This window comes from Nilaparvata lugens, chromosome X (assembly GCF_014356525.2).
Source record: "Nilaparvata lugens isolate BPH chromosome X, ASM1435652v1, whole genome shotgun sequence".
Lineage (NCBI taxonomy): Eukaryota > Metazoa > Arthropoda > Insecta > Hemiptera > Delphacidae > Nilaparvata > Nilaparvata lugens.
In genome coordinates, this window is record NC_052518.1 from 63,514,101 (window position 1) to 63,530,916 (window position 16,816).

Genomic DNA, 16,816 nt, shown 5'->3' on the forward strand with positions numbered 1-16,816 from the left:
AATCGTCAAAGGTATAGCAGGTACTACAGGGGACATTACATCAACTATTTTAAATAAATTGATGAACACATCCCCTGAAATTCATATTCCCGGCTATCAGTGGTCTGGGCCTGGCACCAAGGTTAATCAAAGGTTACAGAGGAGTGATTGAGGTATAAACCCATTAGATAGAGCCTGTAAGGTACATGATATAGCATACATGCAAAATAGTGATGATAAGTTGTGAGCGATTGCAGACAGAGCTCTTGCAAATGCTGCATGGGAGATATTCGAAAATCCCGAGACTCCAGTTGCTGAAAAGGCTCTTAGTTATCTTGTAACAAACATGATGAAAGCTGGAGCAGCGCTTGGCAGTGGTTTGAGAAAGAAGAAGAAGAGCACAAGTGTTAGGAAAAATCATAGTGCCTCTCTAAGGAAAAAAGCTATTGCTCAGTTGAAACACCATATTGCTGGTAGAGGTTACTATTTGAAGCCATTCCCTCCAATCTCGGGTGGTCGTGTTTTGATTCCCCCCAACCTCCCCCCATCAAATGATGTGAGTTTATTTCCACAGAAAAAAGTAAAAAAGGAGTTACAAAACGGAGAAAGACAAAGAGGGTGAGAAAATGAACATTGATGGTGAATTGTCTAATCACAATCCAATAAAATGGTATAAATTATTACAAATTCTCCTACAAGGTGTATACATGATAGATACATTACCTAATAAAATTCTAAAAAATGAGAATTGTATTGTTAATTTGGATAGTCAATCTAGACATAGAACACACTGGGTTGGTTATAAGAAACGGGGATCAAATGTTTACTATTTTGATCCAATTGGTAATTCACAACCACCTTATGAATTAAATAAATATTAGAAAAAAGAAACAGGTATGAATATTTTTTACAATGTTGAGTACATGCAGTCATTAAATAGAGATATTTGTGGTCATATCATGCTCTTGTTTTCTGCGAACCAGTTATAATTTGGTGTTTGCACTGAAAGCATACAAGATGGTTATTATTACATTACAATCTAGATCAAGTGACCTCTATAAACATTTGCAAGAAATTCTTGATTTGGATAGAGATAAAGAATGGGAAATTGGATTGATTAATTTCTGTACTTACAATAGCATTGCAAATGTTATCGAAGGTAAAAATTCCAGCTTCAAATATGGTGATAAATTAATTGATCTTGATAAGGGTGTGTATGAAGTTGATGATATTATACTAGCTTCAAAGACTAAATTGAATAGTGATGGAAAGAAACTTAGTATGAGAGCTAACACGAATACTATGTCACTTCAAATTCGTTCTGATAGGCCTATTGACTTTACATCATCTACTTCAATAGGAAAAATGCTTGGTTTTGACAATGTTATATTACAACCAAATAAATGGCATTACTCTCAGCATTTAGTTAGCATAGCAAATATTGACTCTATTGTAGTTGAGTGCAATATAGCATGTGGGAGTTACTCTAATGGCAAACAGAAACAATGATTTTTCACCCAGAGTGCCTAGCAGATATTTAATAAATGAAACCCCTACTCCAATAATCTATATGCCTTTGAACACTCATAGAATCCAAACCATCAATGTGGAGGTAACCAATCTAGAAGGATCGTTTATTGATTTCCGAGGAGATATAATTACAATTAGAGTTCACATTCGTGAAAAACAAAGAAATTGAAATGGGATTTCTCATTTTCAAACCTCACACTAGCATTTGCTCACAAAAGCTCATTAGAGACTTGAATGTGATAGAGTCAACACCTAAAAAGCTGTGTGCTATATCTGCGAAAAGCGCAAGAATATTGGAAAGGTTGGGATTCATAGTAGATTGGCATCATGTATGGCGCAGCAATTAGTGAAATTCTCGATGTGGAATCTCAACTCGAGTTCTATAATGATATTACTGAATTTCAGTTCCATACTCATACAGTATATTCAGGTCAAGATATTGAATCCTCAGATGAGGCTCGCATCCATGTGGCTTCTATGGATCAGTACAGCCTTCCCTGCAAATCATTTATATTCATTGAAGGGGTAGTTAAGTGTACAAAACCAGCTGCAAAGGCTGGGGATGCTCTGATAGAGGCTAAGTATATATTATCCAGTAACCTCATTGGAAATCCCTCTGATGAAATTCAATATGAATTGGCTGGACAACAAATTTCTAAATCAAGACCAATTGGATTAACATCAACAATTGAAGCTATACTAGTGAAAAATATGTTTGATAAAAACACATATCACTTGGCTGGGTTTGACAGAGCAGAATATTCACTGAAAGATAATAAGTTTACATTCTGCGTGCCTCTAAAATTAGTTTTACCATTTATTGAAGACTTTTAAAGAATAATGTTAAACATGAAAAAATAACTTGTCTCATTAAGATCACCAACAGATCTCAATTGCATCGAGTCTATAGAAGCAACAAACGTCAATGTAAAAATAACGAAGCTTCAATGAAGAATTCCATATATTACTTTAGAAGATCATGTGAGGTTGAAATTTTTGAGATTGCTTGATGCTGATACACCACTGAAGCTAAGCTTTTGTCATTGGGAGATTTCAGAATTACCAAATTTACAAAATAGCACTGTTCATTCTTGGGCTGTAAAAACTGCATCTCATCTCGACACACCAAAGTATGTTGTTTCAGCATTTCTGACAGATCATAAGAATAAAATTGATAAATCAATCTTGGAATTTGATAGTTGTAATCTTCAGAATGCAATGGTCTACTTGAACTCTTGACTATTTCCCTCATGAAAACCTCCTTGGTAAACAACAATTGATGTACCATATGTTTTTGGATTTCGCGCCCGTGTACTATAACCATAGTATCAATAGTGAGCTTCAAACAGAGATTGATTTTGACACATTTTGTACTAAAACACCCCTGATGTGAACACTGTTCACACCAATCTTCTCATTTGAAATCCTTCACAGATATTTGAATAGATATGGAATTTAAGGAAGCTGTCCCTGCCAATACTTCTGCTTATTGCGTTTTAATCAGTGATAGTGTCATGGAGTACACTCCTCTTACTTCCATGGTGAAGGAAGTTCAGTAATTTTTTGATAGAGTGCAAACTATATAAGTATTGCATTTTTCATATTTTACTCATTTGAGGTTTTAGCTTTGATCGGTTAATATCTACAATGTCTTTGTGTTCTGATATTGATAATTCTGAGAAGAAAACACGGTCTATTGGGATACAGTGTGATCCTGATGCAGAGGATGAAGACTGCTTCTACTATGACTCAAGATGTAGTACACCTAAACCACAGGAGGAGGAGGAGGAGGAGGAGGAGGAGGAGGAGGAGGAGGAGAATGGAGGACAAAGGAGGACAAAGGAGGAGGAGAATGGAGGACAAAGGAGGTCAAAGGAGGATGAAGGAGGATGAAGGAGGACAAAACAGACATCATCAAACAGGAGGAAGAAACTCTCTCTTGTAAAAAATTCCCAACAGTCAATCTACATTGATTCAAGGGAAATTCTGATCAAATTATTGTGAAAGAGTTTGCTATTGTTGATCAACTGAATAGCTTTGCTGTCTTGCATTTAAGTTGCCATTTGCAAAGTTGGAATTGAGTGCTAAATTACATAAGGAAGCGACATGGGCAGAGAACAATTTTCAGAAAATATGCTGGGAAGATGGGCATTTTATTCAATCTGACAAATTATTGACATCTTATCTTGAAGGATATGATAAAAGGTACGAAAGGTACAAAGAAAGAGAAGTTTCTTATAAGGCTACACAAAAATGTATGTTGTTTACTGGATGAAATTGAGAAACCAAATTTCAACTATTTCACTAGTTCATGGTGTTATAAAGGGTGTAAAAATCATAAATATTCTCCCAATGGCCAATGTGCCCTCTACTCTGCTCATCATTATGATTCTTTGGTGATGAAAAATATGGACTTGTCTCCAAATTTTTGTGTGAAAACAATAGAATGCTTAGCATGAAAAAATGTGAATTCTATTCAAATTCAGAAAAGAAAAACTTTGCATGATATGGCTTTTTCTATCATGGATGAGAAATTCAATGTGTTTATTGTATGCAAGCACTGAGATATCATACTGCCCGCATATGCTGCATTGGCGGAGATGGACAAAACCCATTTAATTTCTCTATATTAGTACCAACATATGTATAATAACTAACATTTGTATTGAAAATCTAGTTTGAAGACTGATACTATACCAAACTCTAACTCTAACTGTATATTTTCTTCATTCACTCATCATGGACCCGTGCAAGTGGATGCAAGCTGATAGTGAATTGGAAATGAGGTGAGAACAGTGTCTTGATTAGTATGAGGCATGTGAAATTGCAATTAAATGTTCAACTCATAAAAATCATCATCTGGTGAAACAACTAAAAGACATTTTTTTTTAAGCACAGTGAATTTGAACTATATACGTGATTATCTCTGCTATTATCAACCACATAAACTGTCTGTGACTAAACTAATAAAAATTGAAGAGGAAGTGTTAAATAATTGTATTGAATTGTGTAAATAGATTTCTAGTGTATACTCGATTGTTTTCATTTCCATTGTGCCTGCAATGTCTGGGTTTAATTGCTCAGTAATGCTTTGTTAGTTGAGCTGTGAAGATCAAATTGTAGATTTCTGTTATTTGTTGCAACACGTGCTCTGAACATATTGTATTTAGGAATATGAACGCTCGAAGAGCCAGAATAATAAAAAGAACCGTTTCTCGAAACTATTGAGAATGCATTTGAATAGCCTACCTAGCCAGATGACTGGGGTTATTATTCTTTTCAAAATAGTTTGAGACAAAATCATTCTGTCATAGAAACTTGCTAACAATATATGATAACAGTAACGTCAGTCACAGACACGTTGACAATAGAAACCACATGGCCCACTGTGTTTTGTGTCAACCCTTGTATATTATCTATAGCATAAGTTGATGGCAGGTAAATGAAGATTGTGAATAGCAATATAGATATATAGTTAGGAGAGAAGTAAATATAGATATGTAGTTTTCAATGTAACCACGTGGTCAGCATATGCTACAATTTTACCACGTGGTCAGCATATGAATATTATTGAAGCAATTATTTGATGATCAGTTATTTGAATGGTGATCACATAAAATGATAAACATGATATATGAGTAAATGTATTTATGAATTAGGTCATGAAGTAGATTGGGCTATATGTATAAAGTATTCAACAAATATAATGTTGTACAATAAATTATAAGTTAATAATTATTATAAGCTAATTAAGTTAGTTGAATCCGAATTCATAGGCTAAGGACAAATTTATAAATAGAATAAATTAGGTATATTCGATTGAAACATGTTGACAATGAGTATAAGAAACCTGCTTAATTAATTAAGTAGTAATTGGTTGGTATCTTATTAATTTGATTTATTCAACTCAATTGTAATGATGTACTGTATGACATTGTATGTTGTTCATTCCATGTATTTATTATTGAAGTATTTGCCATATTAGATTTATAAGATTGATTACTGTATTAATCAAATCAATGCATTCAATTGTCAGTATCCAAACTTTAGAGTTTAAATATTGGTAAAATGTATGATATCATTTGTTATAATAATGAAGGGGAGCCATAGTTTAAAATGATATAACATAATAAACATTATAGTGAATTCAAATTGATATTTGAATTCAATTTGTAAGCAGAATATTAGCTGATGAGTTTGAGGGTAGGCGGAGCTAGAGGGCAAAGGGTGATGAGGGGTGGAAAATCGTGGTTCTAGTATATAAACAGGCAGACCCTGTCCTGCGAGTTAGTTGCTGTTAGTTGCTGTGAGTCTCTTGGATTTTGGACAGTGTTCAGTGTAGGAGTGAGTTTTTGGTCTCAGACTTCAATTATCCTATAGGGAATTGACTGAGCCAGGTAAAGATTTTATTTAGAATTTTCAATTTTTCTCATTTAAAATCCACACCACCCCACCCTAAAAAGTCCAAATAAGTATATCAAATTTCATAGCATTATAGTAAAGAGCAAACTTAATTATTACTTCTCTTTAAACTCATATCTAAAGACACAATCTTAATTAATTTCTTGGAGCTTACAGTTGAAATTCACTTCTAAGCACAAATAATAGTTTTTTTTAAAGCAAGGCTCCCCTAATCATATTCATTCTTCAAACTTTATCAATTCTCTTATTTTTGACTATAATCATATTTTTTACTAGAGTTGTTCAATACTTTGATTTTATATCTTATTGTTCAAGTAACCTGATAAAAGTAATAAGAACTGTTTGTTAAATTTTGTTGTTTAAAATTAAACTTGAACTGTTGTACTTTCAAAAACTTAATCATCTTGTATTTATATCTAATCATTACCATATTTTTGATCAATTTTTTATAAATTCATATAAATTTAAAGTTCAATAATAAATTCATAATTAACCTTTGTTTTGCCTTTCACTTCGTACATTCCCTTACACACGACCCTGATCTATCTATCTCTACCTTTTTCTTCAATACTATTATTAGTTCAGTGAGTGAAATATAAGTATCCACACAGTGAGTGAAATTATAGTAAAGTAATTATTTTATCAATTCATAGTAATTGATTGGCGCCGGGCAAAATACTGTATAGAGTGAGGGAGTTCGAAACCCACTCTAAACAAAGACCGACAGTGGAAAGAGTTCAGTACATAAGAGAAGTCCAGAACCAATTTCTTCATGCAAGATTTCCTTGTGCTAGATACTAAAAACCTCATATTTTCGGCTCATTTTCCAGTTTTCAGCTATTACTGCCAAATCTCTCAAAGATTATATTGTAATTCTGAAAAAAATTAGATCACTCGGAACTCTCTATCTCCAATGAGTACTTTGTTATAATTTTTCAAAAATGAGTAAAATTTGAAGAAAAAATCAATTTTGATGAATTTTAGTTTTTAATCAACAATATCTTCCGATTGTTACAATTTAGATGTTTATTTCAAAATCCCTCTAGGAGTATTTTTGTGCTATAAAATCTGAGATCAGGTAGAGCGCTCTATGTCATATAGATTTCCAAGTACACCTGACAACAATGCTCCTTGTATTGTGGAAAACACCTAATTTTCAGCTTCAACAATCATCACCATCTACTTTGTCCTCACATTGATATTTCGCTCAATGACATAAGTTCATGGGTAAGAATCACCCGTTTGATGCACTTAATTTCAGTATTTCCTAGTAGAGGCACGCTTAAGGACACCTCAAGGATCAAAATTTCAAACATTCATCATTTACTTTTGACACAATGCTCAGATTTCATCGTACTACACTTCATTCTTCTCGGCTCGCCAAGGCGGTTCAAAATCATGCATCAACAGTCAAATTCGGTCAAAAAATTGAAAATTTATTGTTGAGTGTAGGTACTTGTTCATATTCAATACATAAGAAATGGCCAATTTCTATATTCGAAGCTATGTATCTCGGTAACCCCTTATTATAAAAATTATTACATGATCTTGTAATGTACAATAGAATATTCTATTTCATCTGCTGTAAACAATTCATGAAAAAATTTGTTCGTAAAGTGAGATTTGATTGTTGAAAAAAATCCGGAAACTGTAGATATTTTTCTCATATTAACGGTTTTGGCAGTTCTATGATAGCGAAAAGTGATTCAATATGTATCTCAGGCAACTGAGCTCGTAGAGGATGAATTTATCTACAATTTGTAATCAATCGTGAGTTTCTATGATGTATCAGACTCGTTTTAGAAACTCTTGATCAACAGTAAAATTACGAAAAAAATGTAAAAACTGAAATCACCATTTTTAAAATCTTAACTTCCAGATTGTTTTGGAATCGAAAGTATTATTTATTGGAGTGAGTAGAGGGGGACAATTTTCACATTCTCACTGGATTTGGAAATTTTATCAGAAGTATTTCACAAGACATGCAACTTTGAATATAGAAATTGGTCATTTTCTGTGTATTGGAATATGGGCTTCTTAAGTACACTCAACAATAAATTTTCCATTTTTTGACCGAATTTGACTTATTATGCATGATTTTGAACCGCCGTGACGAACCGAGAAGGATGAAGTGTAGTACGATGGAATCTGAGCATTGTGTCAAAAGTTATGTGTTTGAAATTTTGATCCTTGAGGTGTCCTTAAGCGCGCCTCTCCACTAGGGAATACTGAAATGAAGTGTATCTTATGGGTGATTCTCATAGAACATAATCTCAAGAACTTATGTCGTTGTGCGAAATATCAATGTGAGGACAATGTAGTTGGTGATGATGCTTGAAGCTGAAAATTAGGTGTTTTTCACAATACAAGGAGCATTGTTGTCAGGTGTACCTGGAATATGAGATAGATCGCTATACCTGATCTCAGATTGTAGAGCACAAAAAGAGCTTCTAAAGTGATTACAATTTTATCTGGAGCTATTGTTCCAATATTTCAACAGTTACTAACTGGAATCACAGCAATTTTGGACTTGTGGTATTCAAGTAACAGTCTTTCGAATAATTGAAGTCAGATTGTGACTAGAAAGATACATCAACTCTAGTTCACAAGATTTATCATCTTCATGGTTTAGTCTGAAACCTCTCGGGATATCCTTGAGGATTCGGTCTTGAAATTTCACACTAAGCTAATTTTAGCAATCATTGATACTCATATTGTATTCATTCAATACCTGATAGATTTTTTAGGAAATGAAAATGGATTAAGTTTTTTTATATGGATATCTGCACTCCTTACAATACGAGGACCTCTTTTCCAGAGCTAGATTAATTAGTGTTAAACACATGTTGAGGGAATAATTATTGTAGTAAGAAAAAACTCTTTCTTCCTAAGAAACAAAGAATCCGACCTCTTATTCAATTCCAAATTACTAACTATCTAACCTTGACACGGGCCACAGAAGTAATGTAAATCTTCAAGAGTATTCAACAGTCTCACATAAAAATACAGAGAGCCTAATTGAAAAATAAAAATAGCAATCTGCAGGAAATCAAAACTTATGCGAGATCTTTAACAAGAGTGATCTATATTCACAAAAACACTAAACAGAATACTACACTAAATATGTTAGAGATAATGATTGTAATTCTGTTACTATTGCTTATTGCTCTCAATATAATACTCTTCAAACAAAAATAAGAAAAACTTGTATCAAATTAAAAAATTAGAGTTGTTTTTACTTTTTAGTTGGGAAAAACATCGGATGACCGATGTCTAGGTAAAACCATCGATAAGTGAAAAACATCGAACAGAAAACATCGATGTTTGATGTTGAAACATTGATGTTTTTAAACATCGATGTATCGATACCCATCCCTAGTCCAAGGATGATGGAATTTCTGGGCATCTCCAAGAGATACCACTGGATTTTGAAGGTATAAATGCTGCCCTTCCTTGAAGCATTGCTGTTTGCAATTCTGGTTGGCAGTCTGGACCCTCTTCTCTAATGAATTGATGGACTTTCTCCTGGCAACCTTGTATAATTCCTGGAGCCTCTTCTGTAGTTGCCGCAGATAGTCCTCCAGTTGAACAACCCCATTCTCCAATGATACCACATCACAATTTTGGTCAGGCTTTTCATCATCCACTGGTTCTGTCCAGGTGGTTGGAATTTGTTGTTTGTACAGGTTGGCTGATTGTTTGTTCAGGTTGGCTGATTTCAGAGTTAGGATGACTACCCCTCCACAGGTAACAGTTCCATTTTGACCACTTAGGACAAGTCCTAACTTCTGATAAAAGTCTCAGCCTATGAGTCCATCCCTCCAAGTGTCAATGGTCGCAGTAATAAAGGTATGCTCCACTTTCACATGTGCAATTTCAACATCCAGAGTCTGATAACCTTGCACTCCAAGTATAGCTCCTGTAACTCCCTTTGCCACCACCTGGGCTGGCTGGAGGGGCACGTGTGGATGGAGGATGGAGATGTCAGCCCCAGAATCCACAAGCAGGGACTTGATGATGCCCTTGCCAAGTTGTATATGAATTGTTGGATTTCCACCACTCTTGTCCACACTGGGTATCCAAATCTCTTGTGGGCCCTCTCTTACTGGCTCAATGTTGTGCCATTGGTCAAGCCTCTCCCCTCTTGGGAATGACTCCTTCAGTTGACGGTTTGTGTCTGGTTGGTTTCCAACATTGGCTTGATCGGACAGTGCCAACCTCCACAGGGAGCAGCTGAAGGCTAAACGATTCCGATCTCCACACACAAAGCAGAATTGTCCTGAGTGTTGGCCATCTCCACTGAGCTGCTGTCATCCACTTGCTGCCTTACATCCTGACTCCTGATTTGGCCATTGTTGGAGCTTCAGCATTCATGGGTGAAGTGACCAGGCTTCTCACATACATAACAAGTTGGTCTCCTCCTAAGCTGCTGGGCTGCTCCGACCTGCCCCACTGTCATCTCATATAAATCTGCCCCTAGTTCTTCATGATTGACTTGAAAGATCTTGGATAGGGGGTTGCTGGATCCACTGATGTTCTCCATCCCCTTTGCAATTCTAACAGCATTCTCCAAATCAGAGGGCGGGTACAGCTTCAGCATGGTGGCCACCTGGGCACAGATGCCCCGGACAAATGAGGTAAGTACAGTCTGATCCATCAGTGAGCAGGACCACTCCATTAATTTGTTCATGACTGGCAGCTGTTGGTTGCACATTTTGTCCCAGTGTCCGGCATTGGTCTGTAAATGCACGTTTAGTTTCCCCAGGCTGTTGAGTGGTCCCCATGAGTTCCAGCATGTAGTGTTGTGGATCTTGGGACTGGCTAAACGACTGATGCAACACATTCTCGAAGTCTCTGAATCTAGCTGCAGTCTCGAAAAAGTTTATGGTGCAAGTCCAAACAGGCTGCTGCTGGGATGGTCACCATCAGTCGGCAGATGAATTTTTGGGCAGCCTCATCCCAGTTGCCGGTTTCTGCCACTAGGTTGATGTTTTTCAGAAACTCCTTGACTGATGGGCCAGTACCATCTCTAGTGAATGTTTTGATCAGCAATTGCAGCCCCAGATCCTTCTTCACCCGTGGTTGGCTGGTTGATTGACTTGTACTCTGGGCCTGTTGTTTTCTGAGAGCAGTTAATTCTATGATGGCTTGTTTTTGTTGTTGTGCTAAGGCTGTTTTGTTTGAAGGTTTGTTTTAAGATCAAAGAATTGCCAAAACTACAAGGAAAGCTTTTCCCTTTTAAGGGGGGGGGGCAGAATGGGCAATATTATGCTACTGACTGGTTCTGCTCCAGGACCCACAAAATCAAACTACTCTAAAGTATTGACAAAGTTACAACAAATGAAAAAATTATTTTAGGTTAGTTCAGATTTGAATTGGTAAAGGATAGTGAATACAAAACATGATGGGAACCACTAAGGGACAGAGCCGACGCTTTTAATCTACTGTAGCTTTTCTATGAATTTAAAAGACTTTTTCTGAATACATTTTAATTTAATACATTAAAAAAAAAGGAATAGCTGTATTGTTTCTGCACTGTATAACTGAATCACTGTTCCCACAATAAATTCACTTCCGGGGTTCAGATTCAATTTTCCAACATTAACAAATCAACCATTTACACAAGCAAACGAAAGGAAAGGTTAAGCTCAAAATTCTTCAGTTAAAATACATATAATCTTTAAATAGCGCGGTGATTATAACACGTACCATTGATCTAAAATTTTGTAACATATACTAGCATTTCGATAAAACTTTAACAACCAAACTTTTCAGAAAAAAAACAGGACTTAATCTTATGAAATAATAACTTATCTCCTACAACTCAGAGCAAAACTTATGTGCCCGCTCGACCAATCAATCATATCCTACAAATCATTTTGGCAAATTCAATTCAATTCAATTCAATTTATTTCACCAAAACACAAAAACTTTACAAAGATGTGACAATCAGAAAAAAAAAACAATAATTATTATTCTAAATATCTAGATATCTAAATATCTAAATATCTAAATATCTAGATATCTAAATATCTAAATATCTATCTGTAAAATACGGCTGGAGGTGAAGAACTACTGGCATAAGTGAAACACTTGTTCGCCAGTAGGAGTAGAGACTTACCGTAACTGTTTCTAAATCTTAAGCTAATAATTTAAAATGGAATATTTTTATTCAAACAATGGTAAGTATATTTAAAATAAATGCTATTAATTGTGAATTAATCCAGACAATAATGAAAAGCTGAAAAAAATTTTGAACTCATAAAATATTAAGATGGAAATAATAGTTGTGAAGTATCCAGTTTTTAATATTTATTGGTACAGACTTAATAGGTACACCGATGAGCTCGTTCGGGATGCAGTTTACAATCTTTGGAGCGATGTATACCAGCTGCTTACGAATAACCGTTAAATTCGAATCATAAGTAACATATCTATGTAGATTGTATCTTGTTCTATGAGTTACATTGATTCTTGAAAATGAGCTTCTATGTTTATTGAAATATTTAAATATGCTAAGCACATAGAGTTGACGGATTGACATGACTCTCAATTCACTGAATGCAATTTTTGAGGGGAACAATATGGGTTTATTTAATATGGTTTTTATGATCATTTTCTGTATAATGAATAGTGGTAACAAAAGAGTGTCATAAGTACCACCCCAAACCGCCAAGCCATAATTTAATAGAGATTGTACAATTGCAAAATAAAGCATTCTCAACTTTGATAAATCAAGTATCGACCTCAACTTATAAAAATTATAGGAGACAAACCTTAGTTTATGGCATAGGTATTCAATATGCCTTCTCCACTTGAATCCCTCCTCGATTATCAAACCCAAATATTTTATTTGACTAGTCCTTTCAATCTCAGGACATCTACAGGGAGCATCGTCTAATAAATTACAATTTAAATGCAATTTAAGTGTACAATTTGTCTCTTCATGTCCAGAGATATTTCTTGAAAAGGCGATGTATTTTGTTTTTTTAATATTCAAGCTTAGGGAGTTAACATCTAACCATTTCTTCAGAGTGGAGATGCCTCTGGAGGCGGCTCCATAGACTCTCTGCCAGGTGCTCTCTCCAAACAACAGCACAGTATCGTCAGCAAATGAGAATACCACACCTCCATTCAGGTCTAGTCTGAGTATCTCATTTACATAAAGAAGGAATAAGATTGGTGATAAGACTGTTCCCTGAGGGAGACCATAACCGGAGAGAGGCAGATCACTCACACAGTCATCAAGTGTAAGAATTTGTGATCTATGTGCAAGGTAGCTATGGAACAATCTCAGAGTTGTACCTCTGATTCCTGCTCGATCCAGTTTATTTAGTAGTTGGTTGTGAGCCACAGTATCGAAAGCCTTGGCTAGATCAAGGAAAACCGCAAGAGTTTTCTTTCCCTTATTTAACAAATCTGCCACAGAATTTGAGAAATGGATTAGAGCATCATCAGTACATTTATTTTTTTGAAATCCAAATTGGTGGTCTTCTATTATCCCATGTAAGTCAAAGAAAATGTTCTCTTAATTCATCCTAAATTACTTTCTTATTGAACTATAATTTATCCTCAGATCTATTTCTCATATGTAATTTAATACATTCTTTTGACAAAGGAACCTAATTAATTTACACCAGAGAAGTACATGCCGGCCGTAACTTTGAGTGTCACAGATTACAGAGAACAGAATTGAAGTTTACAAAAATTAAAATAAAAAAATAGGTTGCTCAAATTTCTAATAACGTTCCACGGAAGTCAAAAGTAAGAAAATTGTTTTGAATTTTTTGTCACTCACCGCACACCATTCCTAATAACATGGTCACGACACCCATTTCCACCAAAGAACCCGTCCTTTACTGTCGAAAGCTGTCCACTGACTGACCAAGAGCTCACCGAAATTTTTCATTGGATGTGAAAATCTCTTGGCAACCTGGTCCGTAAGCTGGCGCTCTCAAACGATTCATCGGGGAATTATCAGTCGAAAAAAAATGAACATTAATTTTCTTTCCGAGTGACAATCACACAGGGGAAATGTTGTGGACCTTACACAGGAAAACGACACTGACCGCTGAGGCAGCAGCTCTGCTGCCTATTATCGGCTGATGTCGTTCAAAGTACAGCCGGCTATTGTTCTTCTTTACAATAAACAGTACCTCTAATCTCATAACTAACTTAAATCTAAATAATTGTCTTTCACACTCTCACATATTGATTGGGTGAATGAGGAAAACTTGTCCAGGGCTGGAAAATTCCAGGGCTGTATAGTTCCAGTCATTTGTTCCAAAAGATAATTTTTTTAGAGTCAGGATGAAGCTCAATAGACCTGATAGATTCGAGAAGAGCACTCCATGCATGACACACTCCAATTAAGGATTCTGTAAAAATAGTAGTTCAATGATTGGGCATCCTTGAAGTACTTAATCCGGTTCTACTATGTGAAGCATCTATCCTCGTACCTTCAGAGACAAATTTAAAATCATCTTTGAAATAGTTCGTATTTCAGTAATATATGTTGATGACGTGGAAGAGAGTAGAAGAAGCATAGACAATAATTTTAGCAATGCTCAGTTTATCATTCAGAGTGACTTGCATGTAGTTGAGAATAGAATTACAACACGCTAAATGTGGGAGATTGAACCAATGCCTTTTTACATGTCTTGCTCGTTTGTTCTGACCAGTCAATAGTATTATTCATAATAATGCCCTAGTTTTCAAATGAGCTACACTATAGAATATCATTCCAATTTACAGAGATATTTTGAAACGATTAGAGGTCAATATTGTTTATAAGACGGAAATATCCAATTATAAGGAGTAGAGTCTCGACGGTATTAAGCTTAAGGCCATTCTCTTTGTCCATTACACTATCGAATCAATATCTTAATTCATTATTCCATCAATGTTTGTCATGGGACAGCTTAAATGAGTTTGAAGCTCATCTGCATAAGTATGGAAACAGGGTAATTTGATAATGGAAGAAAGGTCATTATAGCATACAAAGAGAAGAGGAGAGGGCCTAAAATTGAACCTTGTAGTACCTCATGCATAACGTTTTTACAAGTTGACTTGTCACCAACATGTTTCCTACCTAAGAGATAGGATTTAAACCAAATTACCAAACTGTGACTAAAACCAAAAATATCTCACTTATTAAAAATAACTTAATGCTAATTTATGATCAACAGTATCAAATGATTTAGAAAACTCAAATAGGGTCAGGGTGCATTTTCTTTGTTCCATAGCTAATCTTATATAATCAGTGACACAGAGGAGAGCTCTTTCAGATGATTGGAATTTCCTAAAACCTGATTGGAAATTATTGAGCTTTTAGTTTTTTTCTAGAAATTCTACAACTCATGCATGAACGAGTCTTTCTAGTTTCTAGTACTTTGGACAATTTATATCGAATACCAATTGGTCTAGAATCTTTGACTTTATTGGGTGAGGCAACTTTATTTAAAGGATGGACTGGAGCAAGCTTCTAGTTTTCAGGGAAATTGCCTTCCTCAAGAGACTCGTTGAAAATGGATGTAATAGTTGGTAAATCTGTGGAAAACATTTTCTCAATGAATTTAATTAAAACTTTTTCACTCCATCACTATGAAGTCACATCACTCTCAAGCTCTTTTTTTGAAAACGTCTTGTTCTTAAATTGGATGGAAATGAAATGAATCAGTGAGTGGTATATTGAGGTTAATGACCTGCAGCTCTTCGAGATCATTGATATGATTACCAATGACAGCTTTGCCACAATGGTTGGAATGTGAAACCAAATGGTTATCAATATTGTCCAATGGTAAGTCAATTTGAGGGTATGATTTCTGTTTGACAATCCTGATTCTCTTATTTCCTCCCATAATGATTGAACTGTTTTGGCTTGATTCACCAAGAGACATAATGTGTCCGGTCAGCAAGAATGAGCTTCAGGAGATAAACCTTGAGCGCAATCTGTCAGTGTACAGCCAACCAAAAGATGATGGGCATCCAGCAAAAAAGGGATGTTGATCGACGAGGTGGAGCCTGGTCCAAATGACTAGCCTGAAATGCCAAGGATAGAAAGAGGTAATCTCCAGACCACTCTTCTGCATAAGAAGTTCATGAAGATGGAAAACTTACCATCAACGAGGTTACAATCATATAAACTAGACCAGTCATGTTTCATCAATAAGTCAACCAACTTTTCTAAGTCTGTTATATTTTGAACGACCGGTGTATTTAGGTATGATGTCGGAATCGATCTATGGTCAGTGATGAGCGATTCAATCACTGCACTTCGAACTATTGTCCTATTAAATTGACACTTGAAGAAAATGTGATCTATACAAGTTGAGCTCAAATATGTTACACGGGTATCAATCTATGAGCTATTGATAACCATTAAAATGCAAAATTTCCATGTGGTCAAAAGCTCCAGGATCATAATATTAATATTAATGTCACCCAGAACAAGAGTCACCCTTGAATCTCAGATCTAACCTGTTTACGTCGGTTACAATCTCTACAAATCCATAGGCCTTTTGCCTCTGGTTTTTCTTGGGTTGGACTGTATGATACAAATAAACACATTCATATATCCAATTCAGCACACCTGTAATTAGACCCAGGAAAACAAATAGGAAAAATCACTTACCCCAATCCAAACTATGACGTAATGATATACCGATTTGTTACAAACAGGGTTCCAGGTGGTGAATTGGAATAAGGAATATGAAGGAGACAGATGGGTGGGAACAAATCGATATTATTCTGTGATGGTGTGTGATCCGCTGTTGTGGTCCTTAGTCCTCAAACATTTGTACTGACTGGATATATTATTTCACTCAAAGTATTTTAAATGATTTAGGTCGTTGGCTTTCACTCTTAATATATTTCCACAAGCACA

The 16,816-nt window shown here is 35.4% G+C and overlaps 1 protein-coding gene and 1 long non-coding RNA gene across 5 annotated transcripts in view; one reads left to right on the plus strand and one right to left on the minus strand.

The window, feature by feature from the left end:
* Positions 1–13,803, minus strand: part of LOC120354341 — a 103,389-nt gene extending 89,586 nt beyond the window's left edge. The window contains exon 1 of the long non-coding RNA XR_005572969.1: positions 13,730–13,803. This is a non-coding gene — a long non-coding RNA (uncharacterized LOC120354341). The remainder of the gene's footprint in view (positions 1–13,729) is intronic.
* Positions 1–16,816, plus strand: part of LOC111053607 (KH domain-containing, RNA-binding, signal transduction-associated protein 2) — a 1,288,254-nt gene that overhangs the window by 1,172,788 nt on the left and 98,650 nt on the right. The window lies entirely within an intron of this gene.